The sequence below is a fragment of the Arachis hypogaea genome, chromosome 19, assembly GCF_003086295.3.
Source record: "Arachis hypogaea cultivar Tifrunner chromosome 19, arahy.Tifrunner.gnm2.J5K5, whole genome shotgun sequence".
Lineage (NCBI taxonomy): Eukaryota > Viridiplantae > Streptophyta > Magnoliopsida > Fabales > Fabaceae > Arachis > Arachis hypogaea.
Genome location: NC_092054.1, coordinates 123785838 through 123794635, shown reverse-complemented (window position 1 = coordinate 123794635; position 8798 = coordinate 123785838). Strand labels below are relative to the sequence as shown.

Sequence of the window (8798 nt, the reverse complement as noted above, 5' to 3'; positions counted from 1 at the left end):
AGATGCTTGGTGACTTTACTGCACCTAATTCCAATTTACATGGAAGAAGCATCTCCATTCCTGCCATTGGAGCAAACAACTTTGAGCTGAAACCTCAGTTAGTTTCTCTGATGCAGCAGAACTGCAAGTTTCATGGACTTCCATCTGAAGATCCTTTTCAGTTCTTAACTGAGTTCTTGCAGATATGTGATACTGTTAAGACTAATGAAATAGATCCTGAAGTCTACAGGCTCATGCTTTTCCCCTTTGCTGTAAGAGACAGAGCTAGAATCTGGTTGGACTCTCAACCCAAAGATAGCCTGAACTCTTGGGATAAGCTGGTCACGGCTTTCTTAGCCAAGTACTTTCCTCCTCAAAAGCTGAGCAAGCTTAGAGCTGATGTTCAAACCTTCAGACAGAAAGAAGGTGAATCTCTCTATGAAGCTTGGGAAAGATACAAACAGTTGACCAAAAAGTGTCCTTCTGACATGCTTTCAGAATGGACCATCCTGGATATATTCTATGATGGTTTATCTGAGATATCAAAGATGTCACTGGACACTTCTGCAGGTGGATCCATTCACCTAAAGAAAACGCCTGCAGACGCTCAAGAACTCATTGACATGGTTGCTAATAACCAGTTCATATACACTTCTAAAGGAATCCTGTGAGCAATGGGACGCCTATGAAGAAGGGAGTTCTTGAAGTTGATACTCTGAATGCCATATTGGCTCAGAACAAAATATTGACTCAGCAAGTCAATATGATTTCTCAGAGTCTGCATGGAATGCAAGCTGCATCCAACAGTACTCAAGAGGCATCTTCTGAAGAAGAAGCCCATGATCCTGAGAACCCTGCAATAGCAGAGGTAAATTACATAGGTGAACCTTATGGAAACACCTATAACTCAACATGGAGAAATCATCCAAATTTCTCATGGAAGGATCAAAAGCCCCAACAAGGCTTTAATAATGGTGGAAGAAACAGGTTTAGCAATAGCAAGCCTTTTCCATCATCAACTCAGCAACAGACAGAGAACTCTGAACAAAATGCTTCTAATTTAGCAAATCTAGTCTCTGATCTATCTAAGGCCACTGTAAGTTTCATGAATGAAACAAGGTCTTCCATTAGAAATCTGGAAGCACAAGTGGGCCAGCTGAGTAAAAGGATCACTGAAATCCCTCCTAGTACTCTCCCAAGCAATACAGAAGAGAACCCAAAAGGAGAGTGCAAGGCCATTGACATAAGCGCCATGGCCGAACCTGTGAGGAGAGGAGAGGACGTGAATCCCAAGGAGGAAGACCTCCTGGGACGTCCAGTGATCAATAAGGAGCTTCCCTCTGAGGAACCAAAGGACTCTGAGGCTCATTTAGAGACCATAGAGATTCCATTGAACCTCCTTATGCCCTTCATGAGCTCTGATGAGTATTCCTCTTCTGAAGAGAATGAGGATGTTACTGAAGAGCAAACTGCCAAGTTTCTTGGTGCAATCATGAAGCTGAATGCCAAATTGTTTGGCATTGATGCTTGGGAAGTTGAACCTCCCTTGTTCATCAATGAACTAAGTGATCTGGATCAACTGACATTGCCTCAGAAGAGACAGGATCCTGGAAAGTTCATAATACCCTGTACCATAGGCACCATGATCTTTAAGGCTCTCTGTGACCTTGGTTCAGGTATAAACCTCATGCCCCTCTCTGTAATAGAGAAACTGGGAATCTATGGGGTGCAAGCTGCTAAAATCTCACTAGAGATGGCAGACAGCTCAAGAAGACAGGCTTATGGACAAGTAGAAGATGTATTAGTAAAGGTTGAGGGCCTTTACATACCTACTGATTTCATAGTCCTGGATACTGGAAAGGAAGAGGATGAATCCATCATCCTAGGAAGACCTTTCCTGGCCACAGCAAGAGCTGTGATTGATGTTGACAGAGGTGAAATAGTCCTTCAATGGAATGAGAACTCCCTTGTGTTTAAAACTCAAGGATCTCCCTCTGCAACCATGGAGAGGAAGCAGAAAAAGCTTCTCTCCAAGCAGAGTCAACCAGAGCCCCCACAGTCAAACTCTAAGTTTGGTGTTGAACTCCCATATCCAAACTCTAAGTTTGGTGTTGGAGAGTCTCAACAAAGCTCTGCACATCTGTGAGGCTCCATGAGAGCCCACTGTCAAGCTATTGACATTAAAGAAGCGCTTGTTGGGAGGCAACCCAATGTTTATCTAATTCTTATTTTTATTGTTTTTCATGTTTTCTTAGGTTCATGATCATGTGGAGTCACAAAATAAACAAAAAAATCAGAAACGGAATCAAAAACAGCAGAAGAAAAATCACACCCTGGAGGAGCATCTGTCTGGCGTTCAAACGCCAGAACAGAGCATAGTTCTGGCGCTGAACGCCCAGAATGGGAGCATCCTGGCGCTGAACGCCCAGAACAAGCATGGTTCTGGCGTTCAACGCCAGAAATGGCAGCAAAGGGGCGTTGAACGCCCAAAATGGGCACCAACCTGGCGCTGAACGCCCAGAGTTGTGTGCAAGGGCATTTTGCATGCCTAAATTGGTGCAGGGATGTAAATGCCTTGACACCTCAGGATCTGTAGATCCCACAGGATCCCCACCTACCTCATCATCTCTCTTCCCATTTATGATCATCCCTTCTGTTATCCATTTACCACTCACATCCATACACCCACTACCTTCAAAATTCAACATCTCTCTCCCACCCAATCCCACCCATATGGCCGAATACACACTCCCATCCATCTCCTCCATATCTTCTTCAGTCTTTCTTCTTTTGCTCGAGGGCGAGCAACATTCTAAGTTTGGTGTGGTAAAAAGCATAGCTTTTTTGTTTTTTTTTTTCCATAACCATTGATGGCACCTAAGGCCAGAGAAGCCTCTAGAAAGAAGGAAAGGGAAGACAAAAGCTTCCATCAAGGGTCTATAGCTTAGTGGTAGAACATTTGACTGCAAATCAAGAGATTCCTGAGATACCTCAGGGGATACATTTTCTTCCACACAATTATTGGAAGCAACTAAGGGTGGAACATCAAGAGCACTCCATCATCCTTCATGAAATCAGAGAAGATCTAAAAGCAATGAAGGAGGAGCAGCAAAGACAAGGAAGAGACATAGAAGAGCTCAAGGACATCACTAAGGTGGACTCATTCCTTGTTCTTACTCTCTCTGTTTTTCGTTTTCTATGTTATGTGCTCATCTATGTGTGTGTCTTCATTACATGATCATTAGTAGTTAGTAACTTTGTCTTAAAGATATAAATGTCCTATGAATCCATCACCTCTCTTAAATGAAAAATGTTTTAATTCAAAAGAACAAGAAGTACATGAGTTTCGAATTTATCCTTGAACTTAGTTTAATTATATTGATGTGGTGACAATGCTTCTTGTTTTCTGAATGTATGCTTGAACAGTGCATATGTCTTTTGAAGTTGTTGTTTAAGAATGTTAAATATGTTGGCTCTTGAAAGAATGATGACTAGGAGACATGTTATTTGATAATCTGAAAAATCATAAAAATGATTCTTGAAGCAAGAAAAAGCAGCAAAGAGCAAAGCTTGCAGAAAAAAAAAATAGAAAGAAAAAGCAAGCAGAAAAAGCCAATAACCCTTAAAACCAAAAGGCAAGGGCAAATAAAAAGGATCCCAAGGCTTTGAGCATCAGTGGATAGGAGGGACTAAAGGAATAAAATCCTGGTCTAAGCGGCTAAACCAAGCTGTCCCTAACCATGTGCTTGTGGCGTGTAGGTGTCAAGTGAAAACTTGAGACTGAGCGGTTAAAGTCAAGGTCCAAAGCAAAAAAAAAAAAAAAGAAGAGTGTGCTTAAGAACCCTGGACACCTCTAATTGGGGACTTTAGCAAAGCTGAGTCACAATCTGAAAAGGTTCACCCAGTTATGTGTCTGTGGCATTTATGTATCCGGTGGTAATACTGGAAAACAAAGTGCTTAGGGCCACGGCCAAGACTCATAAAGAAGCTGTGTTCAAGAATCATCATACTGAACTAGGAGAGTCAATAACACTATTCGAAATCTGAAGTTCCTATAGATGCCAATCATTCTGAACCTCAATGGATAAAGTGAGATGCCAAAACTATTCAAGAGGCAAAAAGCTATAAGTCCCGCTCATATGATTGAAGCTATGTTTCATTGATAGTTTGGAATTAATAGTATATTCTCTTCTTTTTATCCTATTTGATTTTCAGTTGCTTGGGGACAAGCAACAATTTAAGTTTGGTGTTGTGATGAGCGGATAATTTATACGCTTTTTGACATTGTTTTTAGTATGTTTTTAGTAGGATCTAGTTACTTTTAGGGATGTTTTCATTAGTTTTTATGTTAAATTCACATTTCTAGACTTTACTATGAGCTTGTGTGTTTTTCTGTGATTTCAGGTATTTTCTGGCTGAAATTGAGGGACTTGAGCAGAAATCAGATTCAGAGGTTGAAAAAGGACTGCTGATGCTGTTGGATTCTGACCTCCCTGCACTCAAAGTGGATTTTCTGGATCTACAGAACTCGAAATGGCGCGCTTCCAAATGCGTTGGAAAGTAGACATCCAGGGCTTTCCAGCAATATATAATAGTCCATACTTTGGCCAAGAATTGACGACGTAAACTGGCATTCAACGCCAGCCTTCTGCCCAAATCTGGCGTCCAGCGCCAGAAAAGGATCCAAAACCAGAGTTGAACGCCCAAACTGGCACAGAAACTGGCGTTCAACTCCACAAATGGCCTTTGCACGTGCAACACTTAAGCTCAGCCCAAACACACACCAAGTGGGCCCCGGAAGTGGATTTATACATCAAATACTTACTCATGTAAACCCTAGTAGCTAGTTTATTATAAATAGGACCTCTTACTAGTCTTTTTGACCATCTTTGGATCAACCTTATGATCCTTTGATCACATTTTAGGGGGCTGGCCATCTCGGCCATGCCTGGACCTTAACTTATGTATTTTCATACGGTAGAGTTTCTACACTCCATAGATTAAGGTGTGGAGCTCTGCTGTTCCTCAAAGATTAATGAAAGTACTACTGTTTTCTATTCAATTCATCTTATTTTGCTTCTAAGATATCCATTCGCACCCAAGAACGTGATGAAGGTGATGATTATGTGTGACGCTCATCATCCTTCCCCCTTATGAACGCGTGCCTGACAAACACTTCTGTTCTACATGAATTAAGCTAGAATGAGTATCTCTTAGATCTCCTAACCAGAATCTTCGTGGCGTAAGCTAGAATGATGGCGGCATTCAAGAGAATCCGGAAGGTCTAAACCTTGTCTGTGGTATTCTGAGTAGGATTCAATGATTGAATGACTGTGACGAGCTTCAAACTCGCGAGTGCTGGGCGTTAGTGACAGACGCAAAAGGAGGGTGAATCCTATTCCAGCATGATCGGGAACCGACAGATGAATAGCCGTGCCGTGACAGGGTGCGTGAGCATATTATTCACTGAGAGGAGGGGATGTAGCCACTGACAACGGTGATGCCCTTGCATAAAGCCAGCCATGGAAAGGAGTAAGACTGATTGGATGAAGATAGCAGGAAAGCAGAGGTTCAGAGGAACGAAAGCATCTCCATTCGCTTATCTGAAATTCCTACCAATGAATTACATAAGTATTTCTATCCCTATTTTATTAATTAATATTCGAAAACACCATTATCCATTTATATTCGCCTGACTGAGATTTACAAGGTGACCATAGCTTGCTTCATACCAACAATCTCCGTGGGATTCGACCCTTACTCACGTAAGGTATTACTTGGACGACCCAGTGCACTTGCTGGTTAGTTGTATCGAAGTTGTGACAGACAATAAAACTAGATCAGAGCACCAGGCCTTTGAAGCCATGGATATGTATCACAATTTCGTGAACCAGGTTGCCTCCCAACAAGCGCTTCTTTAATGTCAATAGCTTGACAGTGGGCTCAGATGTGCAGAGCTTTATTGAGACCTCCCAACACCAAACTTAGAGTTTGGATATGGGGGTTTGACACCAAACTTAGAGTTTGACTGTGGAGGCTTTGGTTCACTCTGCTTTGAGAGAAGCTTTTTCTGCTTCCTCTCCATGGATGCAGAGAGAGATCCTTGAGTTGTAAACACAAGGTTGTCCTTATTTAATTGAAGGATCAATTCTCCTCTGTCCACATCAATTACAGCTCTTGCTGCGGCTAGGAAAGGCCTTCCTAGGATGATGGATTCATCCTCTTCCTTTCCAGTATCCAAGACTATGAAATCAGTAGGGATGTAAAGGCCTTCAACCTTCACTAACACGTCCTCTACTTGTCCATAAGCCTGTTTTCTTGAATTGTCTGCCATCTCTAGTGAGATTTTAGCAGCTTGCACCCCATAGATTCCCAGTTTCTCTATTACAGAGAGGGGCATGAGGTTTATTCCTGAACCAAGGTCACACAGAGCCTTAAAGATCATGGTGCTTATGGTACAAGGTAATATGAACTTTCCAGGATCCTGTCTCTTCTGAGGCAATGTAAGTTGATCCAGATCACTTAGTTCATTGGTGAACAAAGGAGGTTCATCTTCCCAAGTTTCAATACCGAATAATTTGGCATTTAGCTTCATGATTGCACCAAGGAACTTGGCAGCTTGCTCTTCTGTAACATCCTCATTCTCTTCAGAAGAGGAATACTCATTAGAGCTCATGAATGGCATAAGGAGGTTCAATGGAATCTCTATGGTCTCTAGATGAGTCTCAGATTCCTTAGGTTCCTCAGAGGGAAGCTCCTTATTGATCACTGGACGTCCCAGGAGGTCTTCCTCCTTGGAATTCACGTTCTTCTCCTCTCTTGTGGGTTTGGCCATGGTAATTAATTCAATGGCCTTGCACTCTCCTTTTGGATTCTCTTCTGTATTGCTTGGGAGAGTACTAGGAGGGACTTCAGTGATCCTTTTACTCAGCTGGCCCACTTGTGCTTCCAAATTTCTAATGGAGGATCTTGTTTCATTCATGAAACTCAAAGTGGCCTTAGATAGATCAGAGACTAAATTTACTAAGCTAGATAAATTCTGCTTAGAATTCTCTGTCTGTTGCTGAGTGGATGATGAAAAGGGCTTGCTATTGCTAAACCTGTTTCTTCCACCATTATTAAAGCCTTGTTGAGGATTTTGATCCTTCCATGAGAGATTTGGGTGATTTCTCCATGATGGATTATAGGTGTTTCCATAAGGTTCACCCATGTAATTTACCTATGCTATTGCAGGGTTCTCAGGATCATAAGCTTCTTCTTCAGAAGATGCCTCTTGAGTACTATTGGACGCAGCTTGCATTCCATTCAGACTCTGCGAAATCATATTGACTTGCTGAGTCAATATTTTATTCTGAGCCAGTATGGCATTCAGAGTATCAATTTCAAGAACTCCCTTCTTCTGAGGCGTCCCATTACTCACAGTATTCCTCTAAGAAGTGTACATGAACTGGTTATTAGCAACCATGTCAATGAGTTCTTGAGCTTCTGCAGGCGTTTTCTTTAGGTGAATGGATCCACCTGCAGAAGTATCCAATGACATCTTAGCTAATTCAGACAGACCATCATAAAATATATCCAGGATGGTCCATTCTGAAAGCATGTCAGAAGGACACTTTTTGGTCAGTCCTTTGTATCTCTCCCAAGCTTCATAGAGGGATTCACCTTCCTTCTGTCTGAAGGTCTGAACATCCACTCTAAGCTTGCTCAGCTTTTGAGGAGGAAAGAACTTGGCTAAGAAAGCCGTGACCAGCTTATCCCAAGAGTTCAGGCTATCTCTGGGTTGAGAGTCCAACCATACTCTAGCTCTGTCTCTTATAGCAAAAGGGAAAAGCATGAGCCTGTAGACTTCAGGATCTACTCTATTTGTCTTAACGGTATCACATATCTGCAAGAATTCAGTTAAAAACTGAAAAGGATCTTCAGATGGAAGTCCATGAAACTTGCAGTTCTGCTGCATCAGAGAAACTAATTGAGGTTTCAGCTCAAAGTTGTTTGCTCCAATGGCAGGAATGGAGATGCTTCTTCCATGTAAATTAGAATTAGGTGCAGTAAAGACACCAAGCATTCTCCTTGCATTATTGTTGTTGGGTTCGGCTGCCATCTCCTTTACTTGTTCGAAATTTTCAATAAGGTTGTCTCTGGATTGTTGTAATTTAGCTTCTCTTAGTTTCCTCTTCAGAGTCCTTTCAGGTTCTGGATCAGCTTCAACAAGAATGTCTTTTTCCTTGTTCCTGCTCATAAGAAAGAGAAGAGAACAAGAAAAGAAGAGGAATCCTCTATGTCACAGTAAAGAGGTTTCTTATTGTTAGTAGAAGAAGAAAAGGAATAGGGATGAAGAAGAATGAAGAATCCAAACACAAGGGTAAGGATAGGAGCAGTGATGTGAGATGAAGAGATGTTAGTAGATGAATAAATAAATAGAATAAGATGAGAGAGGGAGAGGATTTTCGAAAATAATTTTTGAAAAAGAGTTAGTGATTTTTGAACATAGTTTTTGAAAAAGGTTAGTAATTTTCGAAAATAAAAAAAATCAAAAATTAAAATAATTAGTTAATTAAAAAGAATTTTTGAAAAAGAGGGAAGATATTTTCGAAAATTAGAGAGAGAGAGAGTTAGTTAGGTAGTTTTGAAAAAGATAAGAAACAAACAAAAAGTTAGTTAGTTAGTTGAAACAAATTTTGAAAATCAATTTTGAAAAGATAAGAAGATAGGAAGTTAGAAAAGATATTTTGAAATCAAATTTTTGAAAAAGATAAGATAAGAAGATATTTTTGAAAAGATATGATTGAAATTAGTTTTTGAAAAAGATTTGATTTTTA

At 40.9% G+C, this 8798-nt stretch overlaps 2 non-coding genes across 2 annotated transcripts; one reads left to right on the top strand and one right to left on the bottom strand.

The window, feature by feature from the left end:
* Positions 1-365: 365 nt before the first annotated feature.
* Positions 366-473, bottom strand: LOC112781657 (small nucleolar RNA R71). The gene has a single exon (XR_003192421.1). It is a non-coding gene; the product is annotated as a small nucleolar RNA R71 (small nucleolar RNA).
* Positions 474-7573: 7100 nt separating this feature from the next.
* Positions 7574-7681, top strand: LOC112782093 (small nucleolar RNA R71). Its single transcript, XR_003192833.1, has one exon. It is a non-coding gene; the product is annotated as a small nucleolar RNA R71 (small nucleolar RNA).
* Positions 7682-8798: the final 1117 nt, after the last annotated feature.